Genomic DNA, 23,911 nt, shown 5'->3' with positions numbered 1-23,911 from the left:
TGGGTTGTGGACGAATGAGACGGATCGCTTTCTCGAATCGTAAACGGCGATGGCGAAGTTTTTAATGAGGTTTTCCACTCCATGGAACTTCTTGGTATACATTATGGCCATATTTTTTTTCTTTTACCCCAGCTGTTGAAATAAAAAGGTTGAGGAATGGGGGAATGTCCTTGCAACTTCAAAAGAGTATTATTCAAATCTGAAGATATCGTAATATGTACAACGTATATGTATCGTGGTGGCTCGTCGGGTACTTAATGCGACTACAAAAAAATAATATAACATGCGTTGGGCACCTCGCCAACACATCGTTCCACACTTGTACTCTCTTTCTTAACTTTATTTTGTCAATTGGCATAGTGACTTGGAAAGGCGGGTTCCTTTTTTTGTGAGTTAATACGGATGATATGTGGGCTATCGACCATAGAAGCTAAATTAGAATCTGAATCTATAAATTCATGTTCTTCAAATTTTGGACGGGGTCTCATTGAGCATTAAAGGTGTTCTATACGACTAAACATTCAGATTGTTCGAGCCAGTAATGCTTGTCAACAAAAAAGGGATTCATTGACGCTTTTTCCTGAGAAAATCCAAAATATACATTTTTGAATATACTCCTTGGTTTTGGGAACCGCTCCCCTAAGATAATCTTTGGAAGGCATTATTAAATGCAACCTCAAATGATGGAGAGTGGTCGGTTTATTAAATATTACATCTGATATTGTTGGTCTAAGAAATTGGATTACCACTTTATTTCGCGCAATTCATACAGACAGCGCTATCTTTGGCGTGTTTAAGAACAACTTCATTATTTATGCACTCTCGTGTCGCGGGGCTATGGGATTCTGGTTGATCGCCACGTAACCTTCTGGGTTTTTGTCGAAAATGAATCATTACTTTCGCAATTCTATGATACTACTATTACAAACCAGCAACAATATTTTAGCCTGCGCTTGCAATAATGAAGGTGAGGAAAGTGTCTAAGAGGTGAGCAGTTTCTTCTCATTACGAACTTCACTTATGAGTAGGTTTTCCGATTGATTTGCTTGTTACTCTATTTTCGTAATTAATTTAAAAGAAAAAGTATTTTTCCTTTTTTACGAAATCTGCCTGTCAATTAGCCACCGAACTTTTAGCACGAGCTTATGTGATCGCGTGCAGCAAAGGGAAGCTCGTAGATTGGAAAACATTTTTATGTTAAACTCTGTAGCGTATCTAGATTACACGTATTCAAATAACTAGGATGGTAATAACTCCCAGCGCGAAAGCTAAATAACAGAATAAATCTCTTGAATGATTTGGAAGCCGTTCTCTTCAGCAATGATGTTCAAAATATATTATTAGCCTCATTTTACTACGGTTGTAGAGGTCATTATATTAAGATTGAAGACATCAAGTGTAAAACCGACAGATTTAAGATGCCATTTCTCCCACGAACAATAAGGGACCGGGAGTACCGTACTAAGCCGCAGTAGCGGGGAAATATTTGTAAATTTTGTATAGCTGAGAATATTGTAATTGTTTTTTCTGGGCCTTATTTAATTCTTCATAATGTTACTTGCAGTTCTTCTCACATGCGTAGAGAGGTCTATGGGAATTAGATCACCGTAGTGTTTGTTGTTTTAGTTGACATTGCTTTCAGTATTTGTAATATATTACATTTTTATTTTCAATTAACGTTTCAACAAAACAAGCAAAGATTTTGATAGTGCATGCCTGGTGTGGAATAACCCCTAGCCATCGCCCTAGCGGTGGCTTGCAGGGAGTGGTGTAGATATAGATATGCAGTGCGACCTGCGATGACTTAATCGTGGTTTTTTCCTTTTTTCCCAAATCTTAAAGGGTTCTTGATTAGCCACTGAAGTTTTGTGCGTGCATATGCCGTGTGATCTACAATAATTAAGTTGTAATTTTTTCACTTACTATCCTGCTATTAAAAATGTTGCATAATAGTATACTTCCATGAGCTCAATGATGAAATAAATATGAAAAATTAATAAAAGTAATCTTATCCCCAAACACGTTCAAAACCATCGGAAGAACCGTTAGTTGTGCGAACTGTAGCTGTTGATGATACCAAATTGTTCTGCAGCTACTCAATATAGGTATCGATTCATTTTTCCAACCTAAATTATTCTGTTCTGTATCAGGAAAAGCGCAATTGGACGGATATTTGATATTTTAGTACACTGCAAGCCACCGCTAGGGTGTGTGGCAGGGGGTATATACACACCAGACTAATTTTGCCCCTAATGACCCTCACCTTGGTCGGACGATGTTATTCTGATCCCTTATCGCTCGTGGAAAAAAATGGCATGTTAAATCTATCTGTTCTACGCTTAATCTCTCTCATTTTAAAGGCATAATATCTCCCACCGAAGTACGATAGGGGTAATGATACATTTTCATCATCACTGCTAAAGAGACATCCTTCCAATTTATGCAAGAGATTTGATCTGTACTTTACCCTTCGCTCCTTTCCTAGCTGTTTTAATATTTTGGATACGCTACTAAGTTTATCATAACGTCGGAGTATTGTTAGGGGAGCTCCAGCTTCATCTTTGAAGCCTGTCTTGAGTTTGGGGGCTGTGTTGGCAAACAACCGTTTAGTGGATATCGTATTTGAATCATCACTTATTGAATTGTACTCGTATTTGACGTTCGAATACTAAATAAATTAAATATCTAAAGCGTTCTAGCATTTCCTTTCCTTGTCGAATTACCCTCGGCATATTTTTAAATTTTTTTATTATTTAGTTGGTACCTTGCGACCCACCACTAGGGCGTGTGGCAGGGGGTGAGCACAGACCATTCTACCCTTGACGCAAAACACCTTTCCCTCCTAGAATAGTCGGATAAGCTATATTCCTTCAATATATTGTTTTGATCAAATTATTTATTACATATCGTGTATAATTAACGCCGTGGCAATCAAGAGTTGTTGCTAAGTTGCCGCATGAATATGCTATTTCTTCATATGAACCAACATATTTATCCCAAATTTTTTTTAGTACACTACCATGACCCGGCATTTTTTCTACACTCGTTCTCCCAATCGTTTTATCACAGACTTTGTTCATAGTTATTCTTTCATGTGACCTCTGACCGCCCTAGGCCAATATTACCGACAAATTGAAACTAACCTTCCGGTTCGCGTTGGCGGGAATATTATTTGAAATAAAATATGTAGACGCAAGCATTACGACTCTGAGTACCGAGACAGAATGTTACAAATTATTACCAGTTGAGGATCGGCCTTCCGCAATGATCCGTTTTATTAGGGTCGTGATCGGAAAGAAGGCTTCAGGGCAGACGACTGCGTCTTTGTAAGAATTAACAGTTCTGTGGCTCGACCGAAGCAAATCTCCTCCATTAAGTTTCCAGGGGTAGGTGTTTATTATCTGACCGCTTAATAACCGGATAAGGAGAGACGTCCAGTGGAATTTATTTTTCCCCCGAGTCTAATGCATCCAGCCGACGACGGGAAGGTCGGGGCGGCGGCGGCCGATAGTGTTTGAACTCTTCAGTTCCCGTTCGAGGACGCATCCCCTCCATCCTCCAACCCTTCCCTCTCAGTTCGATAAATTAAAAGGAGATACTCCACGGAAGTGCGCGCTTTTAATCCGATGAAATAGCGTTAATGTCCCCATCTTTGTTTCCTCTTCTTTTTGTGACTTCACATGAACTCCCTCCTCGTCGGAGTTTTTAATCCCCCCACCAATCGCCCGCCCGCCACAAAAAGAAAAAGGCCTTTGTCGAGGGAGGCAAGGGAAGGGGGGGGGAGAGAGAGAGAAAGGTCGGGTTTAGGAGAAGACCTTTCCTCCTTCTTCCCGTGCGGTTTTCGCCTCAAGGGTCTTCGACACCTTGGAATTCGAGGAATGTGACCGCCGCGCACTCGGCTCCCAAAGGGTCCTCTCACTGACCTCTTCTTCTTTTTGTCTCACACCTCTGCCTCTTCTCTTTCTCTCAATTCATCATTCTTCGACGCTGGAAACTTCTCACCTCAGTTGGAGGGGAGGTGGGGGCGATATTGCTCACATAAAATCAAGATTTTTGGTAATAGCAGCTCGTCTCGGATTCCTAGAATAAGTATTGTACACTTTAATACCCTAGTCAATGTACGAGCGCATTTAGTGGTAATTACGGACCTTTAGTAGAAATCATATCCATTATTTGAATTATTTTATATATTGATTGGGGACTTCATTTTTAATGGTGCAAGCATACATACTTGGCATTTTGTAAACCTGCAAGCCACCGCCACGGTGTGTGCGAGGGGGTGAATACACACCAGGCTACTTTTGACACAAAATATTCTCCCCCCTAGCGCGGTCGGACGTCACTCTTATCCCTTTTCTTTCGTGGGATTAATGACATCTCTCTTAGCCTCTAATTTTATGGGCATGATCTCGCCTACCTTAGTGCAATGGCGCTATTTTACGTTTTCAATACCATCGCTTAAGAGATATCCTTCCAATTTATGCAAGAGATTTAATCCGTAATTTAACCTTCGCTTCTTGAGCGATTTCCAACCTTGCTCCTCTAATTAAATATTGATACGCCTCTCAGTTTATCATAACAACGTTTTACATATCAATCTCCTCTACACTGCACGTGTTCTATTTCGGCAATCAATTCAACTTCATGAGGATCCCATATACTTGCAGCAATTCTAAATGAGACCTAACCAGAGAAAGATAACATTTCTCTTTAACCTTTTCATCACATTTACCCGATACTCTTATAATAAATCCCAATTTTTGGTTAGCTTGTCCACTTATTCCATATATGCCTAGTGCATGCCTAGCGTTGAACCACCCCGTACCACATACCCTACCGGTGGCTTGTAGGGGACCATTTAGAAGTAGAAGAAGACTACGGCACTCTTCGGGCATAGTGAATCCGTTCAATGATTGAATCATCGCGTTAGTAATATTTCTTACCTAAAAGTATGCTTCATCCCACCCATTAAGGTCAGGCTTTAGGATATGCTAGCGTGAAAATACGGTAAATGAAACGGCAGTCATTTTTTTCAAAATTTAAGCATGCATAAATATTTCCTATCATGAATCCAAACGGCCCTTCACAATCCCTCTCATGTTTTGATTTCTGGATACAGTCTCGACGTCGTAAAATCTTCAGTGAAATCGCTAAAAGTCTTAATCAACTATTCAGTGGTCCGTCCCCGTTCTGTACTAAATGAATATATCTTTTGCTCATAGGTTGAGCTCTCTCCTTTCTCTAATAACAACATTTCTTTTCTGGGCAACCGAAAATATTTTACCTGTAGGTAGTGACCCAAAGGAGGACGTCGATAAATTATTTGTTTTTGGTTTGTACAGAATTAGTTCGTTGCTCACTGGTACAGAAATCGGAATTTGACTTTTCTCACGTTTTTTAGAACGGTTTATTTTGTTCAGTTCAACCTTTGGAAAAGACTTTGTTTGGAAAATGATCGATTCCAATGCAAGTTTCTAGTTCGTAGGCTATGGGTTTTTTAAAATTCGATTTTATTTTACAAATGTCAAGAAACAAGCTAATCGAAGCGGCTTAAGTTTTGAGTTATTTTTTAAATTGTTATATTTACGTTTTTTCTGCTAAGCCTTTAATCAATCTGGATTTGATGTTTCCAAATAGCGCTGTGGACGATATTACTACGATGCAGGTGAGATGTGAATGAGTTAAGTAATTGATTACACGAGATAACACGAGAATTTGTATAAATCATCCTCCTCAGAACGTAATTCACAGCTTCGTGGAGGAGGAACATTGTTCACCTCGCGTCGATCTCGTCGAAATTTGTCCAGTGTGTCAAAACACAACATTAATTCGTAATTTTTAGAGAAGAGCCGTTAGTCAGGAAATTCGCCTTGAGCACGCCCTCTCGAGAGGTTGGATTGTGTTGTCTGCGGTAATTGCTGAAAACACCTCGTCATTAGGAGTCTATAGAGGTCTTTCCTCTTCCTTCTCGTTCCTCACCATCCTACTCTCACGCGTATCTTCCCCTCCACGGAAATAGAACGGGAGTGGAGCGAGGAAAATCTCCGAGAGAGGATGGCGGGAGAGAGGGAGCAGGGGGAGTTAAGGAGACCGGCGGTCAAGTGGGGTCACGCCGTTGTCCTGTGAGGGAAACAAATTGGAAGGGTGGAGAGTAGGGCGAGAGATCTCCGGGAAAGACTGGAAAAACCGTTTGACTGCTCCTCCTTTCCTCCCCACCTCCGCACCTCCCCCGCCTTCCTCCACCTGCATACGCCTCCCTCCCCACTCCCTCCCGTGTGCAGTCCCTACTCCGGGTGATCCCTCTACTTCCTCTCCCAGCTGGGTTTATTTATGTTCGGTCCCTCCTCCCTCGGTGCGTAAGTAGCGGGTGGACTTCACGACGCCCTCGCTCCGGTGAAGCAAGGGGAGTGCTGGGAGCTTAGAGCGAGAGATGGAGGGAGGGGGGGAGGGGGTGTGTGGGGAAGGCATGTGAGGGTCTACTTAAGTGTGGTTGCGGAGGAGAAAGGGGGGTTCGGATGGGTGGTTTGGGGCGCTAACGGAAGGGAAAAGGGGTGGGGAGGTACCCTTAGGGCACTTTGGCGCCCCGGATATTTGTATGTATCGTACCAACTCCTCCCTCTTTTGTTTTCCGAGGAAGTGTTTCTTGCGGGACTGCTTATTTTGACGCTTCATTAAATGCTGTTTTACATTTTCGGCCCGAGCTCAGGTGCGTGCATAAGATATATTTCAAACACAAGTTTTCACCTAGCAATCATTAGCCTCGCACTGAAATTGGCTCTAAAAAATTTTGAAACGTGGATTGTGGAAACGTAAAAAAAGCCCTCAAGGCTATGTAAGGGAAACGTAAAGGGTATGTAAGGGAAAGGTAACAAAATCTCTTAAGGGAACGATGTATTAAAAGGTGGAAATGAAAAAACTATAATTACTGACCTTTAGATGTTAGGATCGCTGAAATAATGATAATGAAAATGAGTGTTTCTACAGGTGCCTGTTTGATTACCTTTAGTATATTTTTCACCTCTGAAAGAACCAGTATCTATTTTTTAAAAGTAATTCTGCCAAATAAATATGACGCTATTTTGAAGTTTATTAATTTAAATGAGGCGCCTTAAGTGTCTTCATTGAACGAACGTAATAAACTCCTAATATGCGACTGCGTGGTAATAATGTATAGTTCCAATTACGATTTAATTTTTAGATATTTTGTACCATTCAGCATTAGAAAATTCATTCAAATTCACCTTTAATTATTCATTCACCGCAAGAAGCAATTTCCTTGAGTGAAAAGAGAAGCAGAAAGAGCAAGTGAAAATCACTTAGGCTATGCGATCGCTTTTTAATTCAGTCTATCTCTAAGAATTCTAAAGCAAAGCAAATTTTTTATCGCAAGGACGCATCGCATTTTAGCATGACCTATTTTGCCAACGATGTGTTTCACTCATATTTAACCAGTTCTGTCCCCACCTTAAAGAGAAGTGGTGTTTTTGGCGTATGTATTTTATAATTGTAGGACGCTCGAGTTCAGTATCTAGGAAGTGCAGATTTATCGAGGGGTGTTTCACACTCTAATGTCGTGTTTCATTGAATTTTATGTATATGATGAACAATCTGTTGACTTCAGAGGATAATCTTTTACCTCATGGTAAGAACCGTTGTAAGAACCGAAAACAGCTGTTAGCTTTACTTATTCATATTCCTCTGGCTTATCCGAATTTCATAACCCACCCTCATGCCACTGATGGAATCAGACGACGGCTGTCGTTCGTGGACATTATGTAGGTACTACCGAAGTTCAGAACTCATAGGAAGTGTGTATCCTTCGTTGACGTGTAGTCCTTTGATGAAGTGGCCAGGTGTTTGAGAATAGTAATGGTAGACGTCGGGGAAGCTTCTCGTCCACCCAGGATTGTGGTGAGTGAGAGGATCAAAAAGGAAGACTGGTTAGAGGGGCCAATGATAACATCCAACTTTTCCGAAAGGTAAATGGAATGGGTGAGGGTTTCCAAGGTTTAATAGTCTTTCCGACTGTATGTGCAAAGCTGGGGTTATCCAAAGTCACCGAAAATCTAACCCATACCCTTCGATCAATGGCTGAATGCTCTACCCACATGGAGGTACTAGATTGAAAAATAAAAAATTCGAATATGAGAATTCCATTGTGGGATTCGCGTACGCCCCCAGTCAGTCAGTTCGCATCTACTTTCTGGAAATTCAGGGGCGATGTTCCACTATTGGAACGAGAGCTGGGGAGGGGAGCGAAGGGTGGCGTCAAAGGGTACTTGGGGAGGAAGGACCTCTTTTGCGCTCTCCAGGGGCGGTTGTGCTGTTGCGGCTGCACGTCGGGGGGTTGGCAGGGGGAGCAAGGGAGGGAGGAAAGGGCGGTGGGTAATGGGAGAGGAGGGTTTAGGGTACTTGGAGTGGGGGCGTGGTGTCTACCTCCCCTCCCTCAGGGAGGTGGGAAGGGAGAGCTCGAGAGGAGGGTGCCCGGCTGCCAGGCGAGGGTGCTTCCTTCCCTCGGAAGGCGCTATTTCTGGGAGTCAAGTCCTGGCATCCGTAGCGGTGTGTTCCGTGCTCCCTTTCGCTGCTCTAAGGAAGCGAGAGATAAAAGTTGGCTCTATATCCCCCGAAGCAAGGAGGGATCCCCGCAGTGGATGGACTTCTGTCGGTCGGCTTCGCTGCTTTTGCGGCCGGGAGCGAGAGGGCGGAGAGAGATTCCCGCGTGCTATGAAAGTGTTGTCCGAGGTAAGGGACCGGCGCAAAGGACGTTGCTCCACCCCCCTCCCCCACTACCTCCAGTTCCCTGACCAACCCTTCCGGGATTGTTTTTGTGTGAATTTGTGACAATGGTCGAGAGAGAGGGAGTAGAGAACTCATTTTTTTCCTCTTCAAACCGCTCTATGGTGTTGAATAAAGTCGAGGCGGTCGGCGTGCACCCCACGTCTCGCTCGGCACCTTGGGTCCCTCGTGGTGTCACGACACTCAGGTCGTCACGGCCGTTGTTGTCTGTGCTTGCGCGCTTGTGTTTTGTGTATGTGCGTGTGTCCCTTCGACGGGGAAGAAGACCGTTGTGGACAATCTCCCGTGTTCTGGAAGAGAATGGAGGTTCGTAACGGGAAATCTTGTGCGGGTATGCGCGTGTTCTCTACTCCTTTTGTTTTCCCATCCTCCCTCTTTCTCTTGCGACTCTGACCCCTTCTCTCACCCCATCGTTTTTCCCCTTCCCCCCACCCCGTGGCCCCGTCCATCTCGTCGGTCCTCGCGCGGACCGTGTCTTCTTCGTCGCCGGAGCGCATCCTCCTCCTCCTCGGCCCGCCACTCCACGCCCATCGACACCTCTTCCGATGCGTGTGAATCCATCGGGAGCGATGGACCGAGTTCTCTCTCTCCACCCGGGATGGGGAGACGCTCCGTCGATTCTGCGCACACGACGTGAATCCCCATCCCCCCCTCCTCCCAGTACACCCTCACCTTGATCTCTCTTTTTTTTGGTCGCCTTCCGTCCGAACGGATCGGAGACTTTCCTCATGTATATCCCACGGATGGGTTCATGCTCCGCGCAGGCCGTGATACGAGGGGCGTGTAAGAGGGCAATTAAAGAAGTATTTTTTCCGGCACCGTTCGTTTTGGTTTGTCCCGTCTGACCTTCTATCACTAGTTGATTTCTCTTTCCATTCTCAGCCAAGTAATCGTTATAAAGCTGGCGTTAATTAGGCTTAAGCAAGCGCTTAAAGTCTTGCCAATGTGAAACTAATTGATTAAATTAATTGGTTTTTCCTCATTATATGTGTATTATATATTTTGACGCTGGGATACACTAAACGTTTTTATTTTATGCGGTGAATCGTTTCCACCGAGTGACGGCCGATGCCACCAACTGGAGCAAAGTGGAAAAACTATTAAAACCCTGCGGCTGCCCCTGGCGAGGGATTTCTGTTTTGGTGAAGCAACCACGAGAAATGTAAGTGTAGCGTACTAGATTGCTTGCTTGCATTCATCGTGTTTTTTTCCTTGGCGTGTGTCAGGTTCAATTTCCCCGAAATATTTGGGAACTTTATTTCAAATTTCCCTTTCCCACGTTTAGTGTCTAAACCATTTAGGGCTTCAGAGGTGTATCTACTTTTTATCAAATTCCGTGTTGGAGTCGAATCAAAGAAGGTCTTTCAGAGATATTTTCATGAACGCTGTCAGAAATTTTCCATTGTTTTTGGCAAATTCTCTTCCGGTACGTGGCTCGGCCCGCACATGAATCTACTGAACTCCATATTCCTATGTTTTTTGTTAACGGCGCGGACGATTGGAAATATGTGCTTGCTCATTTGACAGGTGAATATCGCGCGTGCGTTTTTAGCATAAGATGAAAAAGTCGTTAATTCATCATTGCTATTGGAGTTACTCGTTTAAATTTGCTAGTTGGGTTTTCAGAGGCAAAGGTTATTTCGGGTGCAAATCCAAATTTAATTCTAAATTCAGAAAACGAAACTCTAAGGAGGCAAGGAGAAGGAAAGCGGTAATATTTAAGAGACAAATGACCGTTCCACGAACCTTTAAGTAATCTTTAAGAAATTAAAGTTATCTCCAAACCCAAGAGGGATCTGAGAACACCAAAATTCATTTCCGTGAGATGCTCATACGTGCATCGCGTGATTTTAATGACGTTTTATTTCTGGCCATTTCTGTCGTTCCGTCGTTTAGCGTCGTGCCAGCCGTCGGTGGGGCGATCTTGTGGCCGTGAAGGCGGATTAATTTGTAGGAGGAGGGGTTCAGCATACGGTTAATCTCCACCCTCATCCCGACTAACTCCCCGCATGGAACTCCCCTCCCCTCTCAGTGGGACCGCGCGAGATAACAGTACGCAAATACAAGTGAAAAGCGGGAAAATTGCACCGTTGCCTCGCGAGTGGAGGTGGTGTTGCGAGGATGACGGGGGAGGGAGGAGAGCATGAGGGGGTAATGTCTCGTGGCGGGCGTATCGTGGGGGTCGTTTGGATGCCGCACTTATTCAAGCCCTGTCGTAAATCACCCATTCATCCCACGCCAGGCGTAAATAAAAGCGTTTGGAAAGTTCGCGGCGGAGAAGAGGCGCGCGTCTTGAATTTACGGCGCATCGCGGTGGATTCGCGACGCCGTTCGCTTATGAAGTCTGAAAACATACCACGGGGTGACGCCATGGAAGAGTCGCGTGTGCAGCCTATCGTGAATAGTCTCCCGTGAGTCGACTGAAGATTCCTTCATTTAAACTTTAATGCCGTCAGGGATGAACAAACTTCACGTGTTCCCTGAGACGCTCGATTGCGTTAATTCGTTTGTTAAATAAGATGAAGAGCAAAGAGCTGACGTAATTTCATTCGGCTTGATGAATACATCGCAGTTGGAGTTATGTGTTTTTATTTTAGAAAAGTCTCTGGATATCACTAGTTTAATGAGAAATGTGTTGGAGTTGAAGACATGTCTATCCGTCATAAGCTGCTGTTTTAGTTTGGGATGATGTTCAATAACTTTATTTTATACTTTTGTTCAAACTGTTTAAGTTTTGTGTCTATGAAGAGCAGTATATTTTCGTTACACGACCATAAATACGTAATTTTTCGACTTTTAATGATTTACGTGAGCAATATGAAATTATTATGAGTGTGAGCACGGAAATGAATGAAGTTTCGCCAGAATTTTGATTGAAAACTCCACAGAGAAACTTGTGCTCGGCTGCTTGCCACACACTGAAGTTAAACAATGGCCATGACCTCGGTAATTATCTGCTGTGTGACTTCTTGTGCCCGGCGATCACGTGTTGTTTGCCCATTGATAATGCGGATAAGGGGAAATAGAAAGAAAAGAGCGGAGGGGGAAGGTGCCTGCGTGAGGCAGAGAGGTTCAGACGTATCGAGGTCTAAAAATGGCCCTCTTCTTAATAACTTGGGCAAAGAAAAAGCAGACCAGAAAATGAAGACAATGTAAATTCGTAATGATGAGAGGTACCTATCGGATGAGCGAATATAAATAGTCGTCGTGAGGAATCATAATAACATTAAATCTTGTAAAACCTAAGGCAGAGTTGAAAAATTCTAGTATTTAAGCCATAAATCGCGTTCCTCTGATGATTTGGTGCTCCGACTAGCACGTCAGGGAATATACAATATTGTTTTTTATTGAGCCTTAAAGGAGGATTCAGTTTATTTGCGAATTTATTTACGGCAAGTAATTCGTTGTTTTCCTCTGTTTTTCCCTTATTTTAGAATTAGGTGCCTCTTTCTTCACTAACAGGGCGAGAGGACGTCAGAATGACCGATCGGAAGGGACCCCAATCCTAGGGGGTTCTTCGGTTCCTAGCACCTACCTTTTATCTTCCTTAACTTCCGCTGATAGTGGACATTTTTTCTATACTTATTTTGTCACCGTTGATAATTTTCATTCCGTTTTCCTTCCTTTGGCACGAAGAGGATAGCATTTGGGCCCCAGAAGACGCCTAAGGTCTCTCATTCCATCGTCATTTTTAAGACTCTTTTTACTTTACGTGTCTTCCTCGTAAACGTGCCTTTCTACTTCTACATCTATACAATACTCCGCAAGCCGCCGAAAGGGCGTGTGGCAGGAGTTGTTAGGTCACCACCTGTAAAAAGAATGAAACCACATGCATAACTAACAAACTCATGCCAATGTACACCCACAGGGACGTACCTGTTTATATTTATGCAAAACCCTTTTTAACTTACACTCATGCAAAAGCATATTTTAGCAGCTAACATACTCATGCACATTCACGTACCTTATGTCAACGCAGCGTTTAATTTTGTCCTCGCTTGTAAGTCCAATATCTTTGCTATTGCTATAATGACTTTGATTTCTTAGTGTTATGATTCCTGATTGTCGAATAGTCGAAAGAACGAATATTTATACTATCGGTACTGCAGTCTATATCCCTTATCTTATCTTTGTGGTCTAATCTACTGAAATAGCGTGAGGCCATATTAATTCCCTTTGTGTTATTGTTAAACTCGTTTGTTCTGAACTATGCTGAAAGCCCAAGTCTCGCTTATTCTCGTCGCAACTCAAGTGGCTCCTAATTCCTCTAAAAGACCTGTCACACTCGTCTTCTTATCATAACAATTTTTGACAAATCTGGCGGATTTTCTCTGAACTTTATCTAACTCTTTTGGCAACACTTTCTCCCAAGGCTCCCAAATACCTGCGGCATATTCCACACATGGCCTAACTAGAGCGAAGTAACACCTCTCTGTCTTGTCGTTGTGTGTACGAGATCGAGTTTAAGTTTGAGCTGAACTTCCATAGGCATAACGAATCATGGCCGAGAGGTAAGTTGTTATTAAACGCTCTGTGTACGTGACACAGAGAACACTTAAAATTGCGTTACGCTGGTCATATCACGGAAGAGAGGAAGCCGTTGATGCTGTTCAACAGCTCTTAACGCAGAATTAGTTTGAAATGCTCGCATTTGGTTTCTCTCGAATCTTCTTTCTTTCTCTTCAAATCTTTCTCTTTTTTTCATCAACTCGCACGCAAAAGTGCGGAGAAGGCCGGAGGAATCCTGGCGTCTCGTGTGGTCATTTCGTCCGTCATCCTTGAAGCCCGGAGAGAACTGCGTCTTTCCCGCCGCGGGCCTCGCCTCTCGCTCTCCAGGGCCGTCAATTCGCCCTCTCCGTCGCGTCTCGCCGCGGGACGGGGCGGGGCGCGGCCCCTGCGTTTCAAAACACGTCTCGTGCCCGCGTGGACGCTCTCCGCGGCCGATTTGCCCGTCGTGCTCGACGCGGCGACTTGCGGTTCTACCCGGGAGCTCTTTCGCAGATGTTTTGCTCAAATCTCATTTGCTGCTCCAGCGAAGCCGAACGGAAGCGTGGGACGGAGGGAGGGAGAGAGGGCGTCGTTGTATTCGCGCATTCATGTCTCCCCGCACTCTACAGCCCCTTTCCTGGAGCCACGCAGTCTCATTTTTTCCTCTCTTTCCATTTCCACTGGATTTCTATCGGCATAGTGGTCAACCAACGACTTGTATCTAGCTGGTGGAAATCCCGGGTACGGTTCTCCTTGGAAACTATAACGACTATGCTGAATGCATTCTAGGTACCTGTGCATGTTTGAGTGTGCAGCATTGCATGTTTACAAATTAATGTTGCTGAAGTCAGTAATGTGAGAAGATATTTGGTTGGGGCGTTATTTCTGCGGAGTTTGATGAATGTAAAATTTTATCCATGCATTGCAAATATATTATACCAAACCTTTAATATATGTTAATGTTACAAATTTATCATTAAATTAGCTTTTTTTATGAAGCATTAAACTTTTATGTGGGTTGTTTGTTTGTATCTATGATAAGATACTGCCGCCGATATCTTTTTTTCTTTCTAACTGACAATCGTTTGTGGGAATCAAACATTTAAACTGCGTATTGTCTTCGTCTTAATGCGAAGCTTCTTCTATTAACCTCGTTTTTTGTCGGTGTAGAGAAATCAGCAGCCTCCGTATTCTTTTAGTTGCTCAAAGTTTATAGATCGTTGTGAATTTGTTTTTGAAGATTCACCGACGACTATTTTACGGCCTATTAAAACTGTAAGAACAAATACCAAGCACATGAATACACAGCGCTCATTCGCGAAGTCAAATAAAAATTGGAAACCTTTGGCTTCGCCTTCGAGCGCGATATCGACTTTACCTACAGACACTGCTTATTCGTGCTAATAGGCGCGAAAGTTTACTCTTAACTGGAAAATATGCAGAAGGAATTGCAAAAAAAGGGAAAAATTAATGCAGCTGAAAATCAAGTGGCTAAAAACTTAAGACGTGGTCGTTATAATATATTTTTTGAAGGCCGATGGACAGCAAAGGTCTTTCGAGCGCCAAATTGGTATTTTTTTTAACTCATACGATCTAATTCTTAGTCTTTTTCATCTTTTATAAATTACTTTTGGTGCACGTTTTTCGTCACGATTTAATGTCGAGGTATTGTTATCGAGCAAATGACTCTATATTATTGGTATAGGCACTTAACTGTCCTATTATTTACTGATGTATGGCATTACGGTTCGTATAAAACTGTATGTTGTATGCCAGCGTTGCTAAATGAGACACGGTTGATTTAGTTGTGGGCGATATCTAATTTTTTTAAACACGTCATCACAGTGGAAATTTGAGGCGTTTTATCACTAATTCATTTCTAAAAAGCAGCATCCAAATCTGATGAATGCATTTTTATGCCACAATTGTCAAAATAAAATTAGATGGATCAAGTTACCTTCTCCGATTATATTTTATTGAACATTGTTTGCAATCAATAAATGCAATGTTTAATTGTACGGTCACTTAACTTATGGTATGTTTTATATCTCTTTCATGCGTCTATTTCATATCTATATTTTCATGCATGCACGTCTACATGTTTTAATTCCTTGGCGAACCCCTTTTTGCGTCCGCTTAGCTGTGTACATCCATTACTGTAATTTCCCAGTACTTCCTCATGAGTTACCATATCGGAATGATTATCCTGGAATATCTGTATGGCATGCTCATTTTCAAGAACCCTCCAAATAAGTCGTTGAGGTTCCTTTTCTGTTACTTGCTCAGAGTGTCTCACAATGAAGAAAGCTGCCTTATTGTTTAGGACCATTTGATATTCTGCGCTTTATGCGCCATTCCTGCCTTTTTCGATCGTAGTTGCGAGTATACTGCGTGGGGAATCCAAATAGGTTATGTTTATATCCCTATACCGCTAACTCGGTTTATCGGTGAGAAATACACAATTATTCTTTATAGCCCTGCACGCACCGATGATGACTAAAAATTCCTGTATATTTTTCGTTTTCTCGTCTCTGCCTAACTTGTTTATAATGGCGACATAATACTTGACAGATTTATGTCTGCGGAAGCGTGTTCCTGCTAAGCCGAGGTAACCTACGACCGGCATGAAGCACCTAAAACGTGAGGTGTTATAGCCGCCCAGTCGCCTCAGCCTGCGAGCACATTGTAACGGTTTTAATGGCATGTAAGTAAGGGTATGGCGCAACGAAGATAAAGTCATAATCAGAATTAACTCGGAGCTTAAATATTCCATGATCGTCTTGAGGAAGGTCGGAAAAACCATATAATTAATGAACACATAAATTCAGGGATCCATGATATATACGGCCATCTTGACCAAGGAGTCAGATCGTGGATGTGTGTTTGTTTTCGTGATTATTGTTTAATTTTTAGTACCTTTGACTTTCGCTGGTTGCCATGCTGGATCGTATTGAGGAAAATAACTGGTTGGTATGCTAATCAAGTGACGCCTCATTGGAAAGTTTTGTGGAATTGGGTCAATAACTGATGGCACATTGTGTCACCGCATGCGTGGAGGGAATATAAAAACTCGCGCGGATTCCAGGGGACTATGACACAATCATAGCCATTCCTTTCCCTATCCGCTGCTCCGCTCCCTATTATCATTATATGTGATCTGGATGAAATCGAATTTGAAGAAAATTAAAAAAAATTTCATGTCAAGTCAACCATTCTTTCGCGAAGGAGAAATTTGTTTGCCTTTACTCGTGACGCGCGGTAAACTCATTCCGTTTTAAGATTCCCAAATGCGGGGAACAGACAAAAATGCGGGATGGGTTAGTGACAGACGCCTCATTTATTCCGATTTTTTACGGAGTCGCTACGATCGTGCCGACAGGACATCAAAAGTGAAGAAATCTTTGGAGGTTTAACGTGATGTAATCAATTTATTTCGCGCCTTAAACATAACCTGTTAAATTTCAGTGGCATTTTTTTCCTGCACCAATATGTTTCAGCATGTATGCCATACTCAGATTTGCACACATTCAGATGTAAATTTAAAAAGAAAATGTGAAAATGATGTTGTACAGTTTTTTGAACCTGAGTGAGCGTGTGACCCGCTGTACTTCGATCTCGTCTTTGCCGTTTAAGCAGGAGGATGGGAAAATGACGTCATGTATTGAAAGGAGATAGAATAACCTTGATCGAAAGATTTCCCGAATTCCACGTCCCCTACCTGGTGATCATTTGCTACGCTTGGTTCGGTTATGGGATGGTTAATTAAATCTTGTCTGCATCATGCTTATTTAACAATTCACAGTTGAGCACAAGAGTGGCATGCATTGAAAACCCCAATATAAAACCGTCTAGATAAGAGAAGATGCTAGGCTTAAATGGCACGCTGGCCCCTACCACCAAGTGATGACGAACATCACACTACCACTACGATACTGCGAGCTCATTGAAAGATGAGGTCGTTCCATGATTGAATGCGAGTTTGCAATTTTCTTGGAACTTTCCTCGCAACTTTCTTGCACATTCGTTTGGATTTCTGGCTCAGCGCATGGTTTCGTATTTCGTATCTTCATCGGCTTTATTGTTCGGGCTAGTTCATGGTTGTAACAATTAACAGTACCTATATGTATATCCAAGCTAATTTTCTTTGGTAATGGTTAAGAATATTTCGCCACAAATCTAATTTCTATTTTTAGAAAATCATGTTGATATTGTATAATAGACATAATTATTAATTAGCATAGATATTGCCGTGCTTCAACTTCAATTGGTGCTTCAACATTACTATAGCCATTAGTTAATATCACGTGCATAGGTTTTAAAATATTCATTTTCATATGCTCTTTATATTATTTTCTACGTCATTCTACGAAGTCTTTTTAGTATGGATACTCTTTGGATATTATTTTTTTTTAATTGCATTTGCAAAAAAAAATTCTGCCCTTCCCTTATTTGTTCCCTGAATCTCTTTCATTTTCTTTCAAGTGTTGATGCTCTAGAGAAACGTTTCGCAGTCATTCCCCTTTCACTCGATGAATATTCAAGGCTTTTCGAAGTGTTACAGGAAGGATTACGCCATGCTGCGCAAGCAGCCAAGAACTAGAATTGCGTAGTTCTCTTCTTCAATTGATAAATAAATTTACCGTCTTTTTAAGAGATGATTCACGAAGAGCGTTCGTGTCACCCGCGGCCATCCTTTGTATTATGCTGTTGGTCGAAAGAATAACATTTTTTCATCATTCTTGCTGTTTCAGTAAGGCATCTTCTACTATGCTTCTCTTTTGGAAAGCCTAGCATTGAGACGTCTTTTGCTTCCTTCCTCTCTCCTATGTTGCCCTCCTAATGTCCTAGTAACATCAAGCGCACGTTATCTCAGTGTTTTTCCATAAACCAAAATGATTCAGTAATTGTTCAAATAAGATCTGGAAGGTAAGAATAATTCCTACCCCGCAGTGTATCGTTGCTGAGAAATTAAACGAAATTTAAAACGATCTTAGTAATCCTCTTTTCCGTCACGCAGTTAGTGTTCATAAAAGTAGGAAACGATATATTGGTTATTAATGCTCTTTCAAATTATTATTTATTTTTTCAAATTTCGTGATAAAATTACAATGTTCATGGTGACTGGTCAGCCAGTATTCCATGTCGAATGCGGTTTTCGATTACCAGGTGGTTTTAAAGTTTAGATGACTCGTGCGTGTGATTTTCATTGCGGTCGTCGATGAAAAATCATGCCTTTGAATCTGTCCATTTAAAAAATTTTTATTTCTCTCTGTGTCATCAGTAAGCAGTCTCAACACAAAGCATTTATAAGTATTTCTTCCTTATTCTCGCGACGTATTCATTTTATTTTTTTAATTTTTCGTGTTTTTGGAAATTTAGGCCTCCTGCATTTTGGGTAGAAGAGAGGGGTTCATTCTACAGCTCTGTTTGGCGCCGTAAGCCTTTTCTGCATTTTGGTATTTTGCCAGAGCCTTCGACACTCAGTTTTGAAGCGCGGCAGGAAATTCCTCAGTCGCCAGGTTGCCGCTGTCTTATGCATCTGCTCCAACTTGACCCTCTGTACCCTCGCAAACAATCGGGAACACGCGTTCGCCGTCAGGCACGCGTGCCCGATTCTATCCTTTCCTCCCTCCCCACACCCCAGGCGTCCGTCTGCTAGTCCATTCTCCAGGTGTTTCCCCATTGGGTTCCTTCCCACCATCCGTCCTTCTTTATCTTGCAACCCTCCTAAATCCACCCCGGGGCGCGCTCGTCCATCCCTCCCATAACGTATCCTCTCCGAAAGAACCCGAACACAGGGATCGTACAGTTACGTTTTAGATTCCGGTTAGGTCTCGAAAGTTTCGGAAATTTTATCTAGAGAAAGATATCGCCATCGATATCCAATGTTTACTCAATTGCCTCCCAACTCTCTCCTTCCCGAGATGGTGTTTCTGTGGGATCGCCGTGACTGATTGACCGAGGGAAGCGTGGTGAATTTGCCGAGAATTACTTTTTTGGGACGAAGTAATACTTTTAATGTTTACTGTTTTTTCTACTTTCAGCGAGGAGAATTTAAAAATCAAGTCAAACTTAATACATTAGTTTCAAAGCCGTGTCTCAAATGAAGGTGGCATATTCCCGAGAGTCGTGGTAGATGGGAGCTATTGGAGCACAAAATATGCAACTCTGTGTTCATGATACGGGAAAAATTAGAACGGATGTTTTTATTACTATTGTACAATTAATTATCCGTAGACCAATTTATTAGTAACGATCTGGTCACGAAAACAAATCGGCATAGTCACAAGAAACAAGTGATATAAGAATTATTTGTTTTACGGGGTAAATAAGATAGAAGAACGTTTTAAAACCCGTAATATTTTATCACACGGTACTCTGCGTCTTCCAACCATTACTACTGGCGCAAGCACCGATGTCAAGTGTCGGAGTGATCACTTGTAGGAAACGTATGTACTTCGGTAAATGCGCTGGATTAATTTGCAGGCATTGTTTGTGAATTTCTTTTCATATTTCTTTTATAGCATGTTCGCAGTCCTTACTGTGCACCTGTACAGATAGCGTCCCGAAATTACGGATTGACGAAACGTTTTATATTCCCGAGTTCAAGTTGGTATTAGCAGTGCTTTGGCAACACCATTTCCTTCCAACCCGACGACGAACTCGGTTCAGCCTCCCGCACCAACCCACCGCCCACACCTCCTGCCCCTCAAAGCCCTCCTCCACCCTCCTTCCTCGGTCTCAATGGCCGTGCGCCTATCACCTACATTCATCCACCGCATGACCTCTCCCTACGCTTCGCGTAACCTATCAGTCTTGCTTCATTACGTAAAAGGTCCTTGGGAGAAGAAACTTGCGTATGCGTCGCAGAGGCGTCGTCGGAAAGAGCATTTCGTTTTCGTTTATCGCCTTTTTTTTGTTGGACTCTCTTCCTACGCGATGCATTTTCTCTCGCGTCTCAGTTTTTCATTTTCTTTTCCCTCTCCTGGCTGGAGAGCCGGAGGCTATTTCTCCTCGCTTGAGCGGAACGTGTTTGTCGTCGAGGTTTATTTACGCCGATGTCGTGTTTGCTTGATTTCAGCGCTCTCTCGCGCCTCTCCTATGGTGATCCTGGAAGACCTACATAGTTGAGAGCCACGATAGTGTCCATGAAGACGAATGAATACCAACTCGCTGTTTCGCTTGGAAAAAAAAGAGTGCGCCATATTTCGCCTCGTTCGCCTAGATCGGGACTTAGATCCCTCGGCTTGACTTGACCTCGTTGGAGTATTTTCCGTGGCGAACTGATTTCATTATTTCGGGGGAAGTATTACGAGTCAAAGGGAAAAGAGACTTGATTTCAATTTCGGTTCACAAATTCGTAAAATTTTTGTATTTTCCTGCATCGCTTATGCGATTATATGTCAAAATGACTTATTCAATTCATCTTTATCTCCCCAGGAAGCATCTACGTTGAATTAGAAGGCTTCTTATCGACTCGTTGGAAAATTCTAAGAAATGAGGAATAACAACGACGTTAAATGTCTATAAAAAGGACATTTTAATAAGCATCACAATTATGGTCTTCGGGGGAGTCTCGGAATCAGCCTTAAGACGGTCTAGTTTCGTGGTTTTGCTATTTATAAGTTTCTAGCCCTTTCTGGATCGACTGCGCCGCTTACTCTGTTTTTTCGGCTTCTAGGGGACTTCTGATGGAGGAACGGAGACTTATCAGGATCCCGGAGTCAAAAGTGCCACCAGCAGCGTTCGCCTTCAAATTAAACAGCCGGCTAAATTTATGGGAACGCTTTTTCAGTCCATTACGCCCAGTTCTACTATTTTGCGAGGGACATATTTGTAGTTTTGAATAAATTGAAGGAAATATCGCTCAATAAACGCTATTTCACTTACATAGACTTCGCTAATTACTTTCAGTTCGGTAATTATACGACCGTTGTAAACTTGAGGTAATTATTTGGGGAATAGTTTCCAATGGGAAACTATGAGTACACCAGTATCAGGACTCGATACGCTACAAACCTTGTTTGAAATACCGCAATGAGTGTAGTCAAAAAGTTTGGTTACGATTGTGTTGATGGGGAATGCATTAATATTCGACAACGTGCCCATCCATTTTCTCGTCGACGGATTAGTCTTATTAAGTAATAGCAATTTGTCTCGCTAATGAATTGAGGTCGCTAAATGCTAGAGAAAGTTTTCTTTACGCGACTTGGTGGCACTGTTCTCAAGGAACGGTCCTCGCCGACACCAGCTCTCGGCCAACTGCTACGTTTAAGCCCGACATATCAGTCCATCCTCGGGGAAATAAGACAGTATTGCGGTGGCGAGTGACGCATTTGTCCGTGGGGTAATGTTGTGACTGGCGAGGTGGCGCCTATTCGTGCACTCCGCCCTCTGTCGGTGGCCTTTAAGCATCGGCAGGCATTATTGCGGCCCCTCACGGAGTTGGAGGGCGGCAAGGAGAGGAGGTTGATTGGTCCATTTCTCTCCGTCCTCCTCGATTTCCGGGTTCGATCCTGGCTTGCGTGAGTATCCTCGGCCTTACGCGTGCGTGCGGAAGAAATGACGTATGCGTCGGGCGTGCTTCGACCCCATCTTCGGAGCGCTCCCATTATGCGTTTGTAGCAATACCCTCCACCCCCACCTACGCTTTCCTCCCCTCCCCCCTCTCTATATGTGGGCGAGTTATTGGCGAGAGTTATCCCTTAAAAGGGTCGGTCGGTCGACTGGATATCTCCTCTTCTCTCTTTCTCTCTCCAACAATCGCTAATTCCCTTTCCACTCATCCCTACAAGTCCTCTTTTCCACTCCTCGCTCGGTACCTTACTTCAAGTATGGTGCCCAACTTATCGGTAAGGTTAGCTATCATGGCTTCTGCATGCAAAAGTTGCTGTAAAGCGATTACGAATGCCAATCATTTTAATTTCGTAATTGTAGGAGATTATACATCAGTTTTGATGAAGGATTCGTTGAAAGATTGCGCCCTCATTTTGCCAGTGATTTGCATTTTTTTCTCATTCTCATCCACGTCCTGCAGTCTCCCCGAATCCATTCCTGGAATTCCCTCTGTTCTATTCGTTTTTTGTGAATCCCGGAGAATCTTAGGTCCCTAGTGGATGAGTTTTTCTTTTCTTTTTCACACCAAAGTGGTGCTTTCCCACTTCCGGATGATGCTCTAAATCTCTCTCCTTCCAGTCAGACTTCAACAAGCACGCCCGTAATTTACAAAAAAAAAGAGCCAGTCTTGGTAGTAGTCTTTTTTTTTACCTTTTCTTCAATCTCTTTGAGCCTTTGGTCCTTCCGCCATTCTCTCATTGCCTTTTCTCTCGTTCCAGATTTCGCAGCTTTACTCTGCTCTCCCTCTTAAATCCCTTTGTATTGTCCCTCACTTCTCATCCGTCTCAAGTCTCCCTTACGGTTCCTCTTATGGCTCGTTAGATCTCTCGCGGTTGCCAGGGTGTCTGTTTACGACTATTAAGCATTCGAGACAATGCGTTGCTTTGCCCTGCCGTCTCCTCTCCGTCACCACCTCCCATAATAAATAAAATGAATTAAGAGTTAGTGCCCACAGTAAACATTATCGCTGACACAATTGCAAACTGTTGGAAGGTAATTCGTTTTTGCCAATCTCCCAGTTGCAGCCAAGCTCTGAACTCATTACAAACGACATTACATCTTGGTCCTTCTTTGTGTTGTAATTGTATTGAATAAATGAGCAGAGTGGTAGCGAGGCCGTTTTGAAAGGACAGGGAGGAGGAAGGCGACTTGCGGGGTGATTTTGACTAAAGAAACACTGACCTAGAGGGACGGTGTGATTTGTATTTGGTATCAAAAATAGTATAAAAAGACCATTCATGTGATATAATTACTGGTTTGTCAATGAGGACATAGATGTTTTATTAGATTCATCAGGGCGTGCCAATTTTTCTGGCAATACTTCACTGTAATTATTAGTCTCAAATTCGGTCAGCCCTTTGCGTAAAAACTTCTTTCTTTTTATTAAACATTTTCAACAGTAAGTTTTTCTTTGGAGAAACCTTTATATAAACCTTCACACGCACACGTGTGTGTGTATATGTCCAGGCATTCTGCTATGGCTCACGGAAATGTAATAATTAGTCCACATCAAAATCCCTAATTTAAGAGCTTTTGTTATGCAAAAATCGGCATTTTGTCAAGGTTTTGCAGCATTATCTTTTGGTTAATGGTATTTAATGGAACTAAGGAAAAAGCGTGCTGCAGAAAGAGAGGATTTATTCATCCACCAATGATATAATCAAAATTCACTGGCCAAGTTAATTCAGTTTCAAAATTTCATTGCCATACCCACTGAAGTATTTGGTTTTGAAAACTACTTCAGGCCCAAAACGATCGATTAGTTCATTTTTACGGAGATTTCATTCGTTACCCCTTTAGGAAATCACCTGATTTACTCCGTTTTTGGGTAATCCCGAAGTGGCAATGCTCGCAAAATGGTGTGCATCGATTAAAAAAAGAAAGACGGAGAGATGCCCTAAATCCCGAGCCTCCATTTCTCCTTTCCCGTCTTCGCTCTCTGGAGAGCGCGGATGCCATGCATTTACTTCTTCGTCTATTCGCGTGCGAAGATCGATCCAGAGCCGTGCAC

Source organism: Hetaerina americana, unplaced genomic scaffold (assembly GCF_022747635.1).
Source record: "Hetaerina americana unplaced genomic scaffold, ioHetAmer1.1.p SCAF_3, whole genome shotgun sequence".
Classification (NCBI taxonomy): domain Eukaryota; kingdom Metazoa; phylum Arthropoda; class Insecta; order Odonata; family Calopterygidae; genus Hetaerina; species Hetaerina americana.
This window is presented reverse-complemented; position numbering follows the sequence as displayed.